The sequence below is a fragment of the Anolis sagrei genome, chromosome 1 (genome assembly GCF_037176765.1).
Source record: "Anolis sagrei isolate rAnoSag1 chromosome 1, rAnoSag1.mat, whole genome shotgun sequence".
Lineage (NCBI taxonomy): Eukaryota > Metazoa > Chordata > Lepidosauria > Squamata > Dactyloidae > Anolis > Anolis sagrei.
This window is the reverse complement of record NC_090021.1, coordinates 295,314,325-295,325,428: the sequence shown is the minus strand read 5'-3', so window position 1 is coordinate 295,325,428 and position 11,104 is coordinate 295,314,325. Positions and strand designations below refer to the sequence as shown.

Sequence of the window (11,104 nt, the reverse complement as noted above, 5' to 3'; positions counted from 1 at the left end):
CAAAAGCTTTTCAACCAACCCAGTTATTCCTCAGGAACGTGCAAGCAATTGTATTCCCCATAGTAACCTATGGATGTGAGAGCGGGACCATAAGGAAGGCTGAGCAAGGGAAGATAGACGCTTTTGAACTGTGGTGTTGGAGGAAAATTCTGAGAGTGCCTTGGACCGCAAGAAGATCCAACCAGCCCATACTTCAGGAAATAAAGCCCGGCTGCTCATTGGAGAGAAGGATAGTAGAGGCAAAAAATGAAGTACTTTGACCACATAATAAGAAGACAGGAAAGCTTAGAGAAAACAATGATGCTGGGGAAAATGGAAGGAAAAAGGAAGAGGGGACAACCAAGGGCAAGATGGATGGATGATATCCTTGAAGTGACTGGCTTGACTTTGAGGGAGCTGGGGGTGGTGATGGCCAAAAGGGAGCTCTGGTGTGGGCTGGTCCATGAGGTCATGAAGAGTCAGAAGCAACTGAACGAATAAACAACAACAAAGGAAGGCTAAGTAAGAGGAGAAAGTGATCATTGACTTCCAGGCAGCCACACCTCCCATGAATTCTCAATGAAGAAACATCTTCTAATATCAAATGCCACTGAGGAGGCATTTTTGGCCTCACAGATCAGCATCCGTTATAAAGCATTGGCATTAAATTAAAAAAGAAATCCACCTCTTCAGCTGACAGTCATGACATGTCAGCATATCTGTCACACCATGTTGATTGTCCTTTGCCATACATCACTATTAGTTAATTTTTCTATTAAGTCAAAAACAGCTTGGCAAACATGCTTGGCAAACAGCTTGGCAAATGCTTAGGCAAACAAAGCATACCAAAAACCTAGTATTGGATTCAGCTGTGTCTCATATGCCGGAAAAACTGACAGTGCTAGAGGAATGTATCGTTTCTTCTCTTTCACCAGCCTGCAGGCTTCCAAATCTCCCATGGAGATCTAAAAAAAAATAGGGGAGCAGGTAGGTGAGGCTAGAAATATTCTTGTAGGCACTGAAGTCCTCTCACATGATGCTGGACTACATTCAGGCACTTTTGGTATGAAAAATACTTATGTTCTTGTTCCAGTGGATTTACAGTTTTCTTTGTAGCACAATAAACTGCTGTTATAACAGTGAAAGTAAAATGTTATTAATCATGCACCAATATTAGTAGAACATAATCTACAATTAATTAACTGAAGCAATTGCTAGCTATACGTTATGCAATATTCTGTATAACTGGTGACAGAGTTATAACAAGAGAATGAGACTGCTTGGGGCTGAAAAGTGCAGCAAGCGTTGTCCATACCAGCAGTTATAAGACTGACAGATGTTGAATGTCTATCAATCAAGAAACGTCAAGATGAAAACATACATCTCAGAATATGGAGTGAATAGAGTTGAATCCAATTTTAGTAACAATTACGATAAACTCATTACCTTGACAATACTTGATTTATGTGTTTTCTGAAGCAATCCCACTTATTTAATGAATTTACTCTAGTCAGGATTAACAAGTGATCTAAGTGTATGAATTTCTAAATATCTTAGATGGACTTCAACAAGCCACTATCAGTCAGTCTCAGAACCAAGGCTAGCTGAGATGACTTGCTGCCTGATGTAAAGAACAGGAGGAACACCCCTTCCCCCATTCCACCTATGGAAATGAACCAGACCCAAAGCTGATTTCTTCTTTAACAATGGTGATGAGTCAGTGTTCTTCAGCAGGCACACCTGAGGATAATTTAGGATGTGTAAAATGGACTATATGTCACATATAATCTTGTCCTCAGCAGGGGAAAGTGGCTCTTCCAACAGAGGAGGCATGTTTGAAGGGCTGCTTCGACCACCCACAGCATCTGGTTCCTGATGATACAACTCACCACCATTTATACTCATACATAACGTTACAATATTATTGATAACCATTACCAGAATTGTTATAGGAATGGGTTTTTTTAAAATGGAATTGGTTTAAGAATGCTGCTTATTACCGACAACTAAACCACAAGGGTCAATAATACATTGGAAAGCATCTGATAAAGCCTAATAATTGGGTAAGTCATTTTTTATGTGTACACATCGGATTTTGTCTATTAATTTAATCTGCAAAATAAATGGGAATATGTGTCTATGAAGTATACTTTGCATTTGTTATTTTGCTGGACTTCTTAACATTTTATAGTAATGAATAGAAAATTCTATACACTCATTTTATAATATAGAAAATTCTGGATTGTATGCTGCCATGCTTATTTTTAAGATGAAAATAATAAAAATCACTTGAATATTAATACAATTCTACACTACAAATTAAAATCCAAATTATTTTAAATACAAGTTATGAACCCTTTCATTTGGAAGGAAAAGCATCCACGTGGAGCCTGAATCCAGTCTGTGGGTGCATTTTAAAGGCATGCAAAAGTGTATTCCCACCCTACAACATGTACTATAGCCTAGTGGATGTGTAAGCTTTTTCATAAATTAGTTTGAAATAGTGATTTTTGAATACAACTTGAAACAGTAAGCTCTCAGAATCTCTCAGTCAGCATGGCTACAGCAAATTGCAATCCATTGGGATTCTTGGAATTGTAATCAAAAAGAGACATTTACAGTATCTTGTTTTTTATAGCTTCTCTGATTTTTCTCTGGCAAAGCAGGATTCACAGGGCCATAAAAATATATGGATTGTATTACTGAGTCATAGAACATTGAGTCTGAATGTTCAGTGTCCCGCTAAAATGCAGCATCAGTGAACAATTTATGCAGCAAGTGGTTTACTAAACATGAATGAACATCCATGAAGAAGCAAATGCACTCAAAGTTTCTGAACAGTTGGCAGAAGCTACATCCATGGTGGAAAGCAATGACTTAACCCCCTACTCCTACAGAAAATGTTCCTTGAGTTCTTCAAGGTCATGTGCCATCGAAATCATCCTGGCATTGGTCCGACGTTGTTCACCTTTCATGAACCGCATCTCTCTGCGCATCGCCCGTAGTTCTCTCAAGATGCCATCCTCTGCCAAAAACATTGTTGTTTTCCTTTGATTATCTTATTGGTATTATTATCAGCCATAATAGATAAGGAGTACTATGCATATTATTATTTACTATTATGAAGAAAGAGCATTGACAGTACTTTTATAAAAACTCTATTAGAGACAGGAAAACTCCCTAACAGTGCTAGGCCAAGCTAAACCAGAACAAGAAGAGGTCAAAGTTAATTTTACATTTGCTCAAAAGCACAAAAAGCAAAAAGGAGACAGAGAGAAAGGAAGAGTTATCTCTAAGATCCCAGTGTAAAAGAAGTTATGGTTGGTGGATAAGTCAGAAGACTTTGGGTCACTGAAATATCCATTAACCATATTATAGCCGTTCCTTCTGTGGGCTTATACACAGTGAGACAAAAATAAAATGTCACTGTGCTAATGGACCACTGGCTGGAAACTCTGGAGTATCCCAAGGTTTCAGAGTAGCCTTAACAGAAAAATTAGGCCAGATTGCCCATCTTCTTCTTGATTGGTGCATGGGTACCTCGTCTGACATGTGACAGATGTGACAACAAAGCAAGGATATTGGACTAGGTTCCATGGCCAGCTACAATGATAGTGACACAGAGGAGGTGATAGCCTATTGTTGTCCCAACAGCCCTGGAGTCAGCACAAATGTGATGGATCTAGGGAAGATTGACACCAGATTAAACTGCATGTGTGGATAAGACTTTAGACACATTTAACTGTTTTAAAAAAGATGGTTGTTGCATTTCCAACAAAAATAAAACAGAAAGGATAGAGATATCACAATCTCAATTACACGTCCCATTTACAACTGAACAGAGTAAAGTATGTAAACTGGTGGGGAAAGTATAGGTTGTTGGAGCATGTAAGAAATCATTTAGTGTGTGTGAGTGTATGTCAACTGTAAAATAAGATGCATGAAGCTAATTGGCTGGGCTATGCCCGGGGAACTGGCTGAGCCTGGAACTTTTGGGTACTGTTACATTTTTCAGGCTTAAGCTATGCAGGTGCTTGCAGAGAAGCAGACAGAGAGAGAGTTTAGAGTGTATTCCTGCTTCATGAGCTGCTGGAGAAAGATTCTCAACATGAGCAAAGAAAGACCATTTTAAATCTCTCATAAAAGGACATTATGTGAGTCGATGAAACTGATCACATGGTTGTAAATATGCTGTTCTGTATTACGTAGAGTAAACTACTAGTTCTTTATTGATCATCTGCAAGCCGTATTTTCTTTCTCTAGCAAGACAGTGTATGGACTGGTCAAATGTGAACTCCTACACATGATTTGAATGCAATTTTCCTGCTTCTTGGCAGGGGATTGGACTGGATGGCCCATAAAGTCTCTTCCAACTCTATGATTCCATGATTCTATGATTTTCATTTCATCACAAACTGGTGGGAAAAGTATAGATGTGCAGTGTAGGAGTCAGATTGTTCATTGTTTGATACACCTACGCGCTCTGCAGCTAACACACTCTAGTTAGGAAGACATATGTAAAGCTTTTGAAAATTCCTTTTAACTCTGGATATGGCTTTTAACATTGTTTTTTAAATTGTTGTTGTGAAATGTGTTTCATTGATCTTTAATTATGATTTGTTTTATGATTGAATGTTTATACTATTTACTTGTATTATTTAATTTATTGTTTATTTCTGTGACATTGAATGGTTGCCTTTTATGTTATAAGCCACCCTGAGTCCCCATGGGGAGATGGGGTGAGATAATAATAATAATAATAATAATAATAATAATAATAATCTGGCACAAGCCAGTAAAGGTGGTCCCAGTGGTGATTGGCACACTGGGTGCAGTGCCTAAAGACCTTAGCCTGCACTTAAACACAATCAGCATTGACAAAATTACCATCTGTCAGTTGCAAAAGGCCACCCTACTGGGATCTGCACACATTATTCGCTGATACATCATACAGTCCTAGACACTTGGGAAGTGTCTGACATGTGATCCAATACAACAGCCATCAGAGTGACCTTGTTTGCTGTGTACTAATCTTGTTATGTTTCTAATAATAATAATAATAATAATAATAATAATAATAATAATAATAATAATTTATTTGTATGCCATCCTATCTCCCTGAAGGAACTCAGGGTGGTTTCCAACATATAAGGCAAACATTCAATTGCTAGAAAGAAAACCATACAGACAATTACATCAAAATAAACACATTTGACAATATAACACAACCTAAGTTAACTTAACAAATAAAATCAGAACTAAAAGCATCATAAAATATCAAATCCTGTTAAATACACTTAAAAATATTAAAAACCCATTTCATTGTAGTTCCATTAGTAGAGGTTCAACAAACCAATGGCCAGGATTACAAAATGAACGTGGCAAACTATAAAAGGGCTGGGCAAGGAAAAGTGCAAACAGTGTATCATAGGGTCAGGGAAGTGGATGAAGTGCAGGACAGAGTGCTATCTGGCTACCTAGGGACTTGGCCTAGGGACTAATCATTTTCGAAAATTTGCTGGAACATCCAGGTTTTCAGATCCCTATGAAAGAATGACACTGTGGGAGCTTGCCTAATCTCCCTGGGAAGGCTGTTCCAAAGATTGGGGGGGGGGGCACCACCAAAAAACTCTCTCCCTCGTCACCACCAACCATGCTTGTGGCGGTGGTGGAAACTAGAGGAAAGCTTTCCTGACAGATCTTAGAGCCTACACCAGTTCACAGGGGGAGATGCAATCCTGATATAAATAAAATAAATAAAATTTGATTGAGTTTGGTTGATATTATTACCGCTCCAACAACCTCCAAGAAGCATGTTTCCATACTCAGTACATATACAACTACATCATGTATTTTGAATGGACATGTTGGAATAAATCACTAATGCATAATGAAATCAAGGGCTAATACTTCAGAAGTATAATATTTAATAACTTTCCCAAAATTATACCTCTCTCTGTGACTTAAAATATTTTAAAATACAAGCTTTAAAAATTTTTAATATAAAAACACCCAGTAGAATAGGAAGGGATATGTAGAGGAAATGTTGTTTGTACTTAATAAGCACTTTCTAATACTCACGCTGTACAGTGATCTGGCCAAGGAGACCAAAAATCTGCCGGCAAGTGGCAAGTGTTGAATTTTGAACGGGTGGGGGGACATGTATAGCTGGTTCCCCTCTTGCAGAATATTGTGCTCTCTCACTTGTAGGGTTTGCACCTATGGAAACTTGTGGTAGCAAAGAAGAATCTAAGGCTGGGTATTCAATGGCTGTTCCCTGGCTGCCAGAAGGAGGAGTTGGTTCTGCTTCTTCTGATGTTATCACGTGCTCATTGTCGATAGTTGGGGGCTGCTCTTCCAAATTTCTAGTGCTGCTACACTCCTCCATTTGATGGATGTTGGCTCCTCATCAGTGCATTACTCTGTAAAACCCTTCAGGGAAGCGAAAGTGTTAGAATGAAAAATTAAAGTCTTGTGGTAATCATAATGACCCTAAAAACAAGGCTAATATAAAATGTGTAATTATTGTGTTGATTATAATGTACTATTCTCTGTGAACCAATTGCTCTGTTGAATTTCTGATTCATTTTTCATTTTTGCAATCCATTTTCCACACAGCACATTGTTTTGCTGTCCATGGTGGACAGCAAATGTTGTACAATCCTATTCCTGGGATCTCTTTCATGCAAAGAAGGTACTCTGTGCCATCACACCCAGACGCTATAACGTTAAAACTAAGGTGTGCTTCTCTCTTTATCTGGGCGAACCGCTAGGAGTCTTTCTTTGAAACAATAACTCAATACTTTCAGCAACTGATGCCAGTCAAGATATGAACATCAACAGAATGTTTATTTCCAAAGTCTTTGGCAGACTTGACACAGCTTGATAAAGTTACAACACAATCAGTCAATTTGGGAAACCATAGAGATGTTCTTTCTTTCCTTTTTCTTAAATTACTGAGGTAACTTTTCTCCAAATGGTAGAAAAACTCTTGGGATCTTTCACCCTAACCCTGAGATGCTATGGTTAGAAAGAACAGGTCTTCCCCTATCTAAGCACAAGGTTAGCTTTGGAGATGAAGTAATGCTCAATATTACTCAATAACTACTTCTCTCTATTTCTCAATAACTCAATAGCTTTCCTCAATAACTACAGTATCTCAATTATTATTATTATTATTATTATTATTATTATTATTAACTTTATTTGTACCCCACTAGCATCTCCCGAAGGACTCGATGCGGCTTACAAAGGCCAAGGCCTCAAAACACAACATAAACACAATATAACACCTAAAGCAAATTAAAAACAGTTAAAGCAGCATTAAACAACAAGCAATAAACAATACATCAAGACACTATAAAAACTGGGCCGGGCCAGAGTAATGGGTACAAGGATTAAAAGTGCTGATGTGACAGGTGATATGTAAGGTTTATAGGGTAGTGCAGTGTGCAGTGTGCAGCAATCTTAGATCTAATAAAGTGCTTCTGGGACTTGTTATTGGAGATTCCTATTCTGGAAAGGCACATCGGAACAGCCAGGTCTTCAAGTTCTTTCTAAAGACTGCCAATGTAGGGGCCCGTCTAAGATCTTTGGGGAGGGTGTTCCAGAGTCGGGGGGCCAGCACGACTCTGTTGCCTTTCTTAAAAACTCAATTTCTATCAATTGTACTCACAGTGACTTTTCAGAGCTAGTATCTGTCTGACCAACAGCACATCTGAGGCTTTTTTCTCTACTGAAGGAGGCAGGGGAGATTCTAAAATGGAGATCTCAACCCCAGGAAAAAGGGCGGACTCCTAACCCAAAGAGATACTTTCTAAACTAATAACTGCAGAGGGCCTGCAGCCTGGCTTTCCAGACTCTGATACTGTTTAACTTCCAGGGTGCTGCTGGGTTTATAGCAACCCTGAGGAAATGCAAAGGAATGCTATCCCATGCAGCTAAAAGGCAATGTAAACCATGTTCCTGGAAGACGGAACACTATCTCTAAACCAGATTCTTTTAAATTACAAGATAATGTGCATAAATCCTTTTTTAAGCATTATGTACATTCAAGTTGGAGCCCCCAGTGGCACAGTGGGTTAAACCGCTGTGCTGCTGAACTTACTAATTGAAAGGTCGCAGGTTCGAATCTGGGGAGCAGCATGAGCTCGCGCTGTTAGCCCCAGCTTCTGCCAACCTAGCAGTTTGAAAACATGCAAATATGAGTATATCAATAGGCACCGCTCTGGCAGGAAGGTAATGGCCCTCCATGCAGTCATGCCAGCCATATGACCTTGGAGGTGTCTATGGACAATACTCTTCAACTTAGAAATGGAGATGAGCACCAGCCCCCAGCGTCAGAAACGACTGGACTTAATGTCAGTAGAAAACCCTTACCTTTACTTACATTCAAGTTGTATTATTACTACATGTTTCGTATTAAAATATAGAACCCAGTAAGGTTCTCTGGCTGAACATTAATCAGTCAATCATAGGTTCTTTCTCATTGCAAATACCAGCTTGAGAGAGTCAGTTATTTTAGGAGAATTGCAATATGTCAAAAATAATTAATCATTATTTTCCCTAGTACTCCCAATCATGAAGTCGCATTTCTAGTTCACATTTAGTATTTCGGGGGGAAAAATCACACAGCACTAAATACATGTGAATTACAAGTAGTTTAACTTGCAATGATACCTCTGACATAGTGTTCACATGTTGCCATGACTGGCCATTCAAAACTTGCTGCTCCTCTCATGGTCAGCCATGGGGTCAAAGCATTATCTTGCACGTGAGATGTGTCAAGCCAAGGTATCAGGCTCTCAACCAGAATGTCATCCTTTGTGATGTCAGCAACATCTTCACCAATCATTTACTTCTTGATTTGCATGCCTTGGTTCACCTGAGCAAAACTGTTCATTCTTAGTTCTTGACTGTGCATCACATCATTAAATGGAAAGTGGTATTTTGCTTCCTTCTTTATTATTATTTACTAGCTTGGGGAACCGGCGGGGCCCAAGTTATTTGAGAAAGGCATTGTATGCCAAGGTTGGTTTTTATCAGTTATTTATGTAGCTCATAGTGGTCTCAGGAAATTAGTGAAGGTACTGAGAGTCCCATCATCCATGGTCCATCCTCCTCCAAACTGCACCAGGGTGTAGAGTGGGTCATGGGGCTCTGTGTGCCAAGTTTGGTCTTTATTGGTATATGGATGAGTGTTGCTGTGATCTCAGGAAATGAGTGAAGGTACTGCAAGTCCAATCATTCATGGTCCACCCTCCTCCAAACTGCACCAGGATGTAGAGTGGGTCATGGGGGATCTGTGTGCCAAGTTTGGTCTTGATCAGTCATTGGATGAGGGTTGCAGCGGTCTTGGGAAGTGAGTAGAGGTACTTCAAGTCCCATCATCCATGATACACCATCCTACAAACCTCAGCAGGATGTAGAGTGGGTCATGGGGGCTCTGTGTGCCAAGTTTGGTCTTTATCGGTCTTTGTTGGGGACCACAGTGGTCTGTGGGAACTGAAGGGTTTGAAAGTACTACAAATCCCATCATCCATTGTTCATCCTCCCCAAACCTCACCAGGACATAAAGGGGGTCATAGGGGTTATGTATGCCAACTTTGGTCCAGGTCCTTCACCCGTGCTAGTCGCTGTGGTCTGTGAAAGTGGCAGCCAATCGGAAAGCTGCCACATAAACCGCCCTCCGCCCTCTGCATACATACAAACATTTATTTTATTTACCATACTTTTATTCCGCCCTTTTCAGCCCAAAGGCTGACAGCGCAGTGGGTTAAACCCCTGTGCCGGCAGGACTGAATACCAACAGGTCGCAGGTTCAAATCCGGGGAGAGGCGGATGAGCTCCCTCTATCGACTCCAGCTCCTCATGCGGGGACATGAGAGAAGCCTCCCACAAGGATGATAAAAACATCAAATCATCCAGCCGTCCTCTGGGCAATGTCCTTTCAGACGGTCAATTCTCTCACACCAGAAGCAACGTGCAGTTTCTCAAGTTGCTCCTGACACGACAAAAAAAAAAAAAAAAAGCCCAAAGGTGACTCAGTTTTATTATACACTATATAGAGATTATTTATGACAAAGATTTAACAACTCAAACCTAATTCAAATGACTCTCAGAGCAGCGAATACGATTTAAAATAACAATGAAAATAAAAATGATTAAAGCCCAGAGAATAACCAAATCAGCACGCACACACACAGAGAGACAGTAAAGGCTAAAAGACCTAAAGAGATATTGATGGGATCGAGCTATTAAAAATAAAAAATGCATGTATAAGTTGTGTAAAATAATGAAAAATGAAAAGAATTTAGAAGTTTGGGGATAAATGAATGCAGGTCCTTAACTAGTACTTATTCTTTTCAAAGTTATCTAGACTATTTTTGAAATGGATCCCCACATTTTACAACAAACCAAGACAATAGAAAAATATATAGCAGAATTGTTTCATGTGTGTCTGTAGTATTCATTAATTGTTGAGATTAATTAGAACAGCAGTAGGCAGTTTTAATCCCCAAACTATGGAGAAAGCCTCCTTAAATGTGTAAAACTGTCCACATCCACAGGAACTTCCCGGTCACATACTATCCCAAAATGACTGTTTTCCTGAAGTCCCTCTTAAAATGATGACGGTAAGCAACAAAATATTGATTCATATCACTGTTTTAAGAGGAGCTGCAGAGATAATTGAGATATTTGAAATTGTTGCAGGGGGTGATTGTAGAGCATTTACAATTCTTAAGTAGGTCATAGTTTAGGGGGCATGTGGGGACTATGATAGTCCCCCAATCCCCATTTGATGGGAAGCAGACACCATGATCTATGGATACCATTTCCCTATACCTCAAGAAGTAGCTGACTGACATTCCCATCCCTCTTACACAAACCATCACCAGTGTAAAGGTAAATTGTGATAGAGATCCTGTTTCTGACTGTCACAATGGAGATCACTGGTAGAAGGAAGTGAGAATAGCAGTCAGATGCTTCTTGAGTGACAGGAGAATGGACCCTGGCCAATTGCAGTGGCTCCCCCCCCCCCCCGTGTACTTGGGAATGGGGGGGGGGAATCAGCCCAAAATTCACTGTGTAGATCTGTAACTAGGAAAGTTACATACAGGCAGTC

General features: G+C 39.7%; 1 long non-coding RNA gene across 1 annotated transcript; it reads right to left on the bottom strand.

The window, feature by feature from the left end:
• Nucleotides 1–2,674: 2,674 nt before the first annotated feature.
• On the bottom strand, nucleotides 2,675–9,995 carry LOC132761830 (uncharacterized). Its single transcript, XR_009629993.2, has 3 exons — nucleotides 9,706–9,995; nucleotides 6,061–6,411; nucleotides 2,675–3,004 (listed from the first exon to the last, which is right to left on the bottom strand). It is a non-coding gene; the product is annotated as an uncharacterized lncRNA (long non-coding RNA).
• Nucleotides 9,996–11,104: the final 1,109 nt, after the last annotated feature.